Here is an 11,794-nt window from a genome sequence, read left to right as displayed (position 1 = left end):
CTTTTCCTATTTTCCTGTTTTAAAAAAAAACAAAAGGATGAATCAAGTCCTGAATGGACCCACAATGGTTTCCTTTTCCCTCGCTCGTGACTGGCACGCACACATAGGACACACACACGGGCACACGCACACACACGCCACTCTCGTTCATGAAACAGGCTAAGCCTTCCAGTCACCGTGGAGGAATCCCACGAGAAATGTCCTTCCTGGAGTGAAGATGTAATCCCAACACTATATTATTACCACGTTAGACTGCTTCATTTAACTGGTATGTCACTGTTGCTTCTCTTGAAATTCAACACTGCACACAGCCAAGTAATTTACCTATTCACAATTTTCAACTTTAACCTTAGACATACATAGGCGAGTTAATGACAGTTATATCCTTGACTCAGTCTCCTCCATTTCGAAAGAATTGTAAAGAATTACACAATTTCCCAAATTCGACTTGTACTTTTTGACATTTAAAATCGCTAATGGAAGTTTTATCCTTTACTTGATTTAATCCCCGTTCAGGATCATATGAAAACAATAACAATTTAGCAGAATTGAAAACTTGCTTTAATGGTTATCAATATACAATTAGATTCTGGTAAGGTCATGCCACAAACAAATATGTCTGTCAAGATCAATTTCAGCCTCAGAGATCTTTAAGTCCCTTAGAGATGCTACAGGGCCTTCGGAAAATATTCAGACCCCTTTCCCTTTTTCCACATTTTGTTAAGTTACAGCCTTATTCTAAAAATGGATACAATGACAAAGTGAAAACAGGGTTTTAGACATTTTTGCAAATGTATTAAAAAATAAAAAATGAAAAAAACACCTTTTCTACGTAATTATTCAGACCCTTTTCTACCAGACTCAAAATTGATATCAGGTGCATCCTGTTTCCATTGATCGTCCTTGAGATGTTTCTAGAATTTGATTGGAGTCCATCTGTGGTAAATTCAATTGATTGGACATGATTTGGAAAGGCATGTCGATATAAGGTCCCACAGTTGGCAGTGTCAGAGGAAACACCAAGAAACGAGGTCGAAGAAGGAATGGTCCGTAGAGCTCCGAGACAGGATTGTGTCGATACACAGATCTGGGGAAGGGTACCAAAACATTTCTGCAGAATTGAAGGTCCCCAAGAACACAGTGGCCTCCATCATTTTTAAATGGAAGAAGTTTGGAACCACCAAGACTATTCCTAGAGCTGGCCATCCGGCCAAACTGAGCAATCTGGGGAGAAGGGCCTTGGGCAGGGAGGTGACCAAGAGCAAGATGGTCACTGACAGAGCTTCAGAGTTCCTCTGTAGAGATGGGAGAACCTTCCAGAAGGAAAACCATCTCTGCAGCACTCCACCAATCAGGCCTTTATGGTAGAGTGGCCAGACGGAAGCCACCCCTCAGTAAAAGGCACATGACAGCCCACTTGGAGTTTGCCAAAAGGCACTTAAAGGACTCTCAGACCATGAGAAACAAGATTCTCTGGTCTGATCAAACCAAGATTGAACTCTTTGGCCTGAATGCCAAGTGGAAAGTCTGGTGGAAACCTGGCACCATCCCTACAGTGAAGCATGGTGGTGGCAGTATCATGCTGTGGGGATGTCTTTCAGTGACGGACTGGGAGACTAGTCAGGATTGAGGCAAAGATGAACGGAGCAAAGTACAGAGAGATCCTTGATGAAAACCTTCCCGAGTTTGCTCAGGACCTCAGACTGGCGCGAAGGTTCACCTTCCAAGAGGACAATGACCCTAAGCACCAAGCCAAGACAACACAGGAGTGGCTTCGGGACGAGTCTCTGAATGTCCTTGAGTGGCCCAGCCAGAGCCTGGACTTGAACCCGATCTAACGTCTCTGGAGAGACCTAAAATAGCTGTGCAGCGACGCTCCCCATCCAACCTGATAGAGCTTGAGAGGTTCTGCAGAGAAGAATGTGAGAAACTCCCCAAATACAGGTGTGCCAAGCTTGTTGCATCATACCCAAGAAGACTCAAAGCTGTAATAGCTGCCAAAGGTGCTACAACAAAGTACTGAGTAAAGGGTCTGAATACTTATGTAAGGGTGATAATTAAAAAAAAATATATATATATATATATAAATTAGCAAAAAATTCTACAAACCAGTTTTTGCTTTGTCATTATTTGGTGTTGTGTGTAGATTGAGGGGGGAAACTATTTAATCCGTTTTAGAATAAGGCTGTAACGTGACAACATGTGGAACAAGGCGAAGGGGTCTGAATACTTTCTGAATGCACTGTATATGTTTGAGAACGTGTTTCCACCCAATAACACAACTGACTGACAGACAAACTACCTCTTACATGCGGACAAGGCTCCGCTGATAGCCCGGTGTAGCAGTGGTAAGGCGTTGGGACGGCTGTATGTAGACCTTAACAGTTTGTGGGCACCATTTGTCACCATTAGAATATAATTAATGTATTTTTTAGTGTTGTGGCTTTGCTGGCATCACCAAGTGTTTTGTTTTTGAAAGATTTACATGCTAACATCGCCACTGGACTTATTAATGACCCAAGCCCAGCTCAGTTAATCCCCACCTTTGTGTCACTGAGTTGTCATAATGCTTCAGTAAATGTACATTATCCCAGGGGTGTTGGTAGACACAATGTAAGTAACCTAAATGTATGTCCCTCTAACGGCCCTAAAAGCCTCTGCTGACTATACAGCTATTGTCTGCAGTAATCATGTGCCAATAGACCAGTAATACTGTAAGCAACGCGGCGGTGTGCTCTAGTAGGAAATCCACTGTGTGCAGCTCAACCTGCACTAATGTAACAGTATAACTTCCATCCTTCCCCTCGCCCCAACCCGGGCTCGAACCAGGGACCCTCTGCACACAGAAGACAACTGACACCCACGAAACATCGTTACCCATCGCTCCACAAAAGCCGCGGCCCTTGCAGAGCAAGGGGACCAACTACTTCAAGGTCTCAGAGCGAGTGACGTCACCGATTGAAATGCTAACTAGCTAGCCATTTCACATCGGTTACACTAACATAAATAACATTAGCATGTCTACTTCTGCTAAGCCTCCCCGTAAAGCAACGAAAACAATCAAGCATCCCAGAAAAAAAAAAAAAATTATCCACATTAACATATGGAGACTATGGATGGGTGTCTGAGCTGTAAATACAAATAAACTATAACCAGCCCCTATATCACTATAGACTAGACAATCACCTGCCCTATATCACTATAGACTATCAACAGCCCCTATATCACTATAGACTAGACAATCACCTGCCCTATATCGCTGTAGACTATCACCAGCCCCTATATCACTATAGACTAGACAATCACTTGCCCAATATCATTATAGACTATCACCAGCCCCTATATCACTATAGACTAGACAATCACCTGCCCTATATCATTATAGACTATCACCAGCCCCTATATCACTATAGACTAGACAATCACCTGCCCTATATCGCTGTAGACTATCAACAGCCCCTATATCACTATAGACTAGACAATCACCTGCCCTACATCGCTGTAGACTATCACCAGCCCCTATATCACTATAGACTATCACCAGCCCCTATATCACTATAGACTATCACCAGCCCCTATATCACTGTAGACTATCACCAGCCCCTATATCACTGTAGACTATCACCAGCCCCTATATCACTATAGACTATCACCAGGCCCTATATCACTATAGACTAGACAATCACCTGCCCTATATCGCTGTAGACTATCACCAGCCACTATATCACTATAGACTAGACAATCACCTGCCCTATATCGCTGTAGACTATCATCAGCCCCTATATCACTATAGACTATCACCAGCCCCTATATCACTATAGACTATCACCAGGCCCTATATCACTATAGACTATCACCAGCCCCTATATCACTGCAGACTATCACCAGCCACTATATCACTATAGACTATCACCAGCCCCTATATCACTATAGACTATCACCAGCCCCTATATCACTATAGACTATCACCAGCCCCTATATCAATATAGACTATCACCAACCCCTATATCACTATATACTATCACCAACCCCTATATCACTATAGACTATCACCAACCTCTATATCACTATAGACTATCACCAGCCCCTATATCACTATAGACTATCACCAACCCCTATATCACTATAGACTATCACCAGGCCCTATATCACTATAGACTATCACCAGCCCCTATATCACTATAGACTAGACTATCACCAACCCCTATATCACTATAAACTATCACCAGCCCCTATATCACTATAGACTATCACCAGCCCCTATATCACTATAGACTATCATCAGCCCCTATATCACTATAGACTATCACCAACCCCTATATCACTATAGACTATCACCAACCCCTATATCACTATAGACTATCACCAGCCCCTATATCACTATAGACTATCACCAGCCCCTATATCACTATAGACTATCACCAGCACCTATATCACTATAGACTATCACCAACCCCTATATCACTATAGACTATCACCAACCCCTATATCACTATAGACTAGACTATCACCAACCCCTATATCACTATAGACTATCACCAGCCCCTATATCACTATAGACAATCACCAGCCCCTATATCACTATAGACTATCACCAGCCCCTATATCACTATAGACTAGACTATCACCAGCCCCTATATCACTATAGACTAGATTATCACCAGCCCCTATATCACTATAGACTATCACCAGCCCTATATCACTATAGACTATCACCAGCCCTACATCTAATGGGGATCCATAATAAACCCCAGGAAGAATAGCAGCTGCCTACAAATACAAATGCACACGCACACACACACACACACACACACACACACACACACACACACACACACACACGCACGAGCACACACGCACGTGCGCACGCACACACGCGCACACACACACGCGCACGCGGGAATAATCTCATAAGCATCATTAATTATCACTACGGATGGCATATCACGTGGCATCAAGCTAATAAAACACAATCGACAGTTACCACCACACCCACCCCCCCTCCTCCTCCTCCTCCTCCTCCTCCTCCTCCTCCTCCTCCTCCTCCTCCCCCCTCCTCCTCCTCCTCCGCCTCCTCCTCCTCCTCGACTTGTTGGGGTGTGAATGGGAAACATGCTCTAAGAGCCGGACCAGTTCTGTGAAACCAGAGCCCATATTAGTGCACTGAATAGGGAGCCATTTGGAACACAAGCCTGCTATCAGCTGTATATTAGAGGAAGACACAGGACATCTGGAAGTGGCTAACATTCTGCAGTAAAACACACACAGGCCTGCTCACGGGGTAACACACACACACAGGCCTGCTCACGGGGTAACACACACACACAGGCATGCTCACGGGGTAACACACACACACAGGCCTGCTCACGGGGTAACACACACACACAGGCCTGCTCACGGGGTAACACACACACACAGGCCTGCTCACGGGGTAACACACACACAGGCATGCTCACGGGGTAACACACACACACAGGCCTGCTCACGGGGTAACACACACACACAGGCCTGCTCACGGGGTAACACACACACACAGGCCTGCTCACGGGGTAACACACACAGGCATGCTCACGGGGTAACTCACACACACAGGCATGCTGACGGGGTAACACACACACACAGGCATGCTCACGGGGTAACACACACACACAAGCCTGCTCACGGGGTAACACACACACACAGGCATGCTCACGGGGTAACACACACACACAAGCCTGCTCACGGGGTAACACACACACACAGGCCTGCTCACGGGGTAACACACACACACAGGCATGCTCACGGGGTAACACACACACACAGGCCTGCTCACGGGGTAACACACACACACAGGCCTGCTCACGGGGTAACACACACACACAGGCATGCTCACGGGGTAACACACACACACAGGCCTGCTCACGGGGTAACACACACACACAGGCCTGCTCACGGAGTAACACACACACACAGGCCTGCTCACGGGGTAACACACACACACAGGCATGCTCACGGGGTAACACACACACAGGCATGCTCACGGGGTAACACACACACACAGGCATGCTCACGGGGTAACACACACACACAGGCATGCTCACGGGGTAACACACACACACAGGCAAGCTCCCGGGGTAACACACACACACAGGCCTGCTCACGGGGTAACACACACACACAGGCATGCTCACGGGGTAACACACACACACAGGCCTGCTCACGGGGTAACACACACACACAGGCCTGCTCACGGGGTAACACACACACACAGGCCTGCTCACGGGGTAACACACACACACAGGCCTGCTCACGGGGTAACACACACACACAGGCCTGCTCACGGGGTAACACACACACACAGGCCTGCTCACGGGGTAACACACACACACAGGCCTGCTCACGGGGTAACACACACACACAGGCCTGCTCACGGGGTAACACACACACACAGGCATGCTCACGGGGTAACACACACACACAGGCATGCTCACGGGGTAACACACACACACAGGCATGCTCACGGGGTAACTCACACACACAGGCATGCTCACGGGGTAACACACACACACAGGCCTGCTCACGGGGTAACACACACACACAGGCCTGCTCACGGGGTAACACACACACACAGGCCTGCTCACGGGGTAACACACACACACAGGCCTGCTCACAGGGTAACACACACACACAGGCATGCTCACGGGGTAACACACACACACAGGCCTGCTCACGGGGTAACTCACACACACAGGCCTGCTCACGGGGTAACACACACACACAGATGTGTAAAGTGCAGGTTTATGATTCCTGTGAAATCCTGTGATACTTGGTAATTACAGGGTGGTGTGTGTGTGTGTGTGCATGTGTGTGTGCATGTGTGTGTGTTTGTGTGTGTTTGTGTGTGTTTGCCTTGGCTTCAGCATCACGCTCCAGACGAGCTGTTCAGGGCTCACTGAGCCATGACACCAAACTGACCAGAACACCACACCCAGAAGTGATGCAGGGGGAACTACACCCAGAAGTGATGCAGGGGGAACTACACCCAGAAGTGATGCAGGGGGAACTACACCCAGAAGTGATGCAGGGGAACTACACCCAGAAGTGATGCAGGGGGAACTACACCCAGAAGTGATGCAGGGGGAACTACACCCAGAAGTGATGCAGGGGGAACTACACCCAGAAGTGATGCAGGGGAACTACACCCAGAAGTGATGCAGGGGGAACTACACCCAGAAGTGATGCAGGGGGAACTACACCCAGAAATGATGCAGGGGGAACTACACCCAGAAGTGATGCAGGGGGAACTACACCCAGAAGTGATGCAGGGGAACTACACCCAGAAGTGAAGTGATGCAGGGGGAACTACACCCAGAAGTGATGCAGGGGGAACTACACCCAGAAGTGATGCAGGGGGAACTACACCCAGAAGTGAAGTGATGCAGGGGGAACTACACCCAGAAGTGATGCAGGGGGAACTACACCCAGAAGTGATGCAGGGGGAACTACACCCAGAAGTGATGCAGGGGGAACTACACCCAGAAGTGATGCAGGGGGAACCACACCCAGAAATGATGCAGGGGGAACTACACCCAGAAGTGATGCAGGGGGAACCACACCCAGAAGTGATGCAGGGGGAACTACACCCAGAAGTGATGCAGGGATCCTTACTGTCACTGTATCCCCTAGTAGCAGCCTGGAGGTCTGATCTCTACTGTCACTGTATCCCCTAGCAGCAGCCTGGAGGTCTGATCTCTACTGTCACTGTATCCCCTAGCAGCAGCCTGGAGGTCTGATCTCTACTGTCACTGTATCCCCTAGTAGCAGCCTGGAGGTCTGATCCTTACGGACACTGTATCCCCTAGCAGCAGCCTGGAGGTCTGATCCTTACTGTCACTGTATCCCCTAGTAGCAGCCTGGAGGTCTGATCCTTACTGTCACTGTATCCCCCAGTAGCAGCCTGGAGGTCTGTTCCTTACTGTCACTGTATCCCCTAGTAGCAGCCTGGAGGTCTGATCCTTACTGTCACTGTATCCCCTAGCAGCAGCCTGGAGGTCTGATCCTTACTGTCACTGTATCCCCCAGTAGCAGCCTGGAGGTCTGATCCTTACTGTCACTGTATCCCCTAGTAGCAGCCTGGAGGTCTGATCCTTACTGTCACTGTATCCACTAGTAGCAGCCTGGAGGTCTGATCCTTACTGTCACTGTATCCCCTAGTAGCAGCCTGGAGGTCTGATCCTTACTGTCACTGTATCCCCTGGTAGCAGCCTGGAGGTCTGATCCTTACTGTCACTGTATCCCCTAGCAGCAGCCTGGAGGTCTGATCCTTACTGTCACTGTATCCCCTAGCAGCAGCCTGGAGGTCTGATCCTTACTGTCACTGTATCCCCTAGCAGCAGCCTGGAGGTCTGATCCTTACTGTCACTGTATCCCCTAGTAGCAGCCTGGAGGTCTGATCCTTACTGTCACTGTATCCCCTAGCAGCAGCCTGGAGGTCTGATCTCTACTGTCACTGTATCCCCTAGTAGCAGCCTGGAGGTCTGATCCTTACTGTCACTGTATCCCCCAGTAGCAGCCTGGAGGTCTGATCTCTACTGTCACTGTATCCCCTAGCAGCAGCCTGGAGGTCTGATCCTTACTGTCACTGTATCCCCTAGCAGCAGCCTGGAGGTCTGATCCTTACTGTCACTGTATCCCCTAGTAGCAGCCTGGAGGTCTGATCCTTACTGTCACTGTATCCCCTAGTAGCAGCCTGGAGGTCTGATCCTTACTGTCACTGTATCCCCTAGTAGCAGCCTGGAGGTCTGTTCCTTACTGTCACTGTATCCCCTAGTAGCAGCCTGGAGGTCTGATCCTTACTGTCACTGTATCCCCCAGTAGCAGCCTGGAGGTCTGATCCTTACTGTCACTGTATCCCCCAGTAGCAGCCTGGAGGTCTGATCCTTACTGTCACTGTATCCCCCAGTAGCAGCCTGGAGGTCTGGTCCTTTGTTCCGGCACCTATTTCCCCAGATCTGGTACCTCTCGCAACGTTGATTTATTCATTATTTCACTGTTCGCACTGTAGACATTCTATTTAAACATTTACATTTACATTTAAGTCATTTAGCAGACGCTCTTATCCAGAGCGACTTACAAATTGGTGAATTCACCTTCTGACATCCAGTGGAACAGCCACTTTACAATAGTGCATCTAAATCATTAAGGGGGGGGGGGTGGTGAGAAGGATTACTTATCTCATCCTAGGTATTCCTTGAAGAGGTGGGGTTTCAGGTGTCTCCGGAAGGTGGTGATTGACTCCGCTGTCCTGGCGTCGTGAGGGAGTTTGTTCCACCATTGGGGGGCCAGAGCAATCGGCGTTAAATCAAATTGCCTCCTCGTCATTTCTCCCAGAAAGACCATCATGTAAAAGCACGGTGATCCTTCTGTGTAATCATCCTATCCTGCCACACTGATCTCAGTATTTTGTTGCACAGAGCTTTACGGAAGAATGGTTAGAAAAAAGCCATTGCTTAAAGAAAATAAAATAAACAAACACGTTTGGTTCACCAAAAGGCATGTGGGAGACTCCCCAAACATGTGGAACAAAGTACTTAGCGATTTCCTTGATGGCCAAAAAAGCTATGTCTGACGCAAACCCAGCACCTCTTATCAAACTGGTCAGAATTGAAGGAATGATGGATGGTGCCAAATACAAGGAAATTATTCAGGGAAACCTGTTTCAGTCTTCCAGAGATTTGAGACTGGGACGGAGGTTCACCTTCCAGCAGGAGAACGACCCTAAGCATACTGCTAAAGCAACACTTGAGTGGTTTATGGGGAAACAGTTAAATGTCTTGGAATGGCCTAGTCAAAGCCCAGACCTCAATCCAATTGAGAATCTGTGGTATGACTTAAAGATTGCTGTACATCAGCGGAACCCATCAAACTTGAAGGAGCTGGAGAAGTTTTGCCTTGAAGAAATCAAATGACCCCCCCCAAAAAAAAATATATATATATATTTTAATTCCATGTTGTAAGGCAACGACATAGGGAAAATGCCAAGGGGGGGGGATACTTTTGCAAGCCACTGTAGTGGATGTTCTGCAGTCGACTAAAAATGTCCCTGTACATTGGTGTCTCGAAAATAAGGCTCTAATAAATGTGGTCTTGTGTAACTGCCCCACAGCTTTACTCAAGTATGTGGGTATACTGCAGTGACGTCTAAAATGATGTGAATTAATCAGCACCTTGGAGAGTTCTGTCTGTTTCACCACTATAGACAGTAGGCTACTTGGAGAGTTCTGTCTGTTTCACCCCCATAGACAGTAGGCTACTTGGAGAGTTCTGTCGGTTTCACCACTATAGACAGTAGGCTACTTGGAGAGTTCTGTCTGTTTCACCGCCATAGACAGTAGGCTACTTGGAGAGTTCTGCCTGTTTCACCACCATAGACAGTAGGCTACTTGGCGAGTTCTGTCTGTTTCACCCCCATAGACAGTAGGCTACTTGGAGAGTTCTGCCTGTTTCACCACCATAGACAGTAGGCTACTTGGCGAGTTCTGTCTGTTTCACCCCCATAGACAGTAGGCTACTTGGAGAGTTCTGTCTGTTTCACCCCCATAGACAGTAGGCTACTTGGAGAGTTCTGTCTGTTTCACCCCCATAGACAGTAGGCTACTTGGAGAGTTCTGTCTGTTTCACCCCCATAGACAGTAGGCTACTTGGAGAGTTCTGCCTGTTTCACCACCATAGACAGTAGGCTACCTCCATAGACAGTAGTCTACTTGGAGAGTTCTGTCTGTTTCACCACCATAGACAGTAGGCTACCCCCATAGACAGTAGGCTACTTGGAGATTCTGTCTGTTTCACCAGTTCTGTCTGTTTCACCACCATAGACAGTAGGCTACTTGGAGAGTTCTGCCTGTTTCACCCCCATAGACAGTAGGCTACTTGGAGAGTTCTGTCTGTTTCACCACTATAGACAGTAGGCTACTTGGAGAGTTCTGTCTGTTTCACCTCCATAGACAGTAGGCTACTTGGAGAGTTCTGCCTGTTTCACCCCCATAGACAGTAGGCTACTTGGAGAGTTCTGTCTGTTTCACCCCCATAGACAGTAGGCTACTTGGAGAGTTCTGTCTGTTTCACCCCCATAGACAGTAGGCTACTTGGAGAGTTCTGTCTGTTTCACCCCCATAGACAGTAGGCTACTTGGAGAGTTCTGCCTGTTTCACCACCATAGACAGTAGGCTACCTCCATAGACAGTAGTCTACTTGGAGAGTTCTGTCTGTTTCCCCACCATAGACAGTAGGCTACTTGGAGAGTTCTGTCTGTTTCACCACCATAGACAGTAGGCTACTTGGAGAGTTCTGTCTGTTTCACCACCATAGACAGTAGGCTACTTGGAGAGTTCTGCCTGTTTCACCCCCATAGACAGTAGGCTACTTGGAGAGTTCTGTCTGTTTCACCACCATAGACAGTAGGCTACTTGGAGAGTTCTGCCTGTTTCACCCCCATAGACAGTAGGCTACTTGGAGAGTTCTGTCTGTTTCACCACTATAGACAGTAGGCTACTTGGAGAGTTCTGCCTGTTTCACCCCCATAGACAGTAGGCTACTTGGAGAGTTCTGTCTGTTTCACCCCCATAGACAGTAGGCTACTTGGAGAGTTCTGTCTGTTTCACCACCATAGACAGTAGGCTACTTGGAGAGTTCTGTCTGTTTCACCACCATAGACAGTAGGCTACCCCCATAGACAGTAGGCTACTTGGAGAGTTCTGTCTGTTTCACCACCATAGACAGTAGGCTACTTTGAGAGTACTGTCTGTTTCACCACTAT

This window comes from Oncorhynchus masou, chromosome 9 (genome assembly GCF_036934945.1).
Source record: "Oncorhynchus masou masou isolate Uvic2021 chromosome 9, UVic_Omas_1.1, whole genome shotgun sequence".
NCBI lineage: Eukaryota > Metazoa > Chordata > Actinopteri > Salmoniformes > Salmonidae > Oncorhynchus > Oncorhynchus masou.
The sequence above is the reverse complement of the archived record's forward strand: the minus strand, read 5'-3'. Positions refer to the sequence as shown.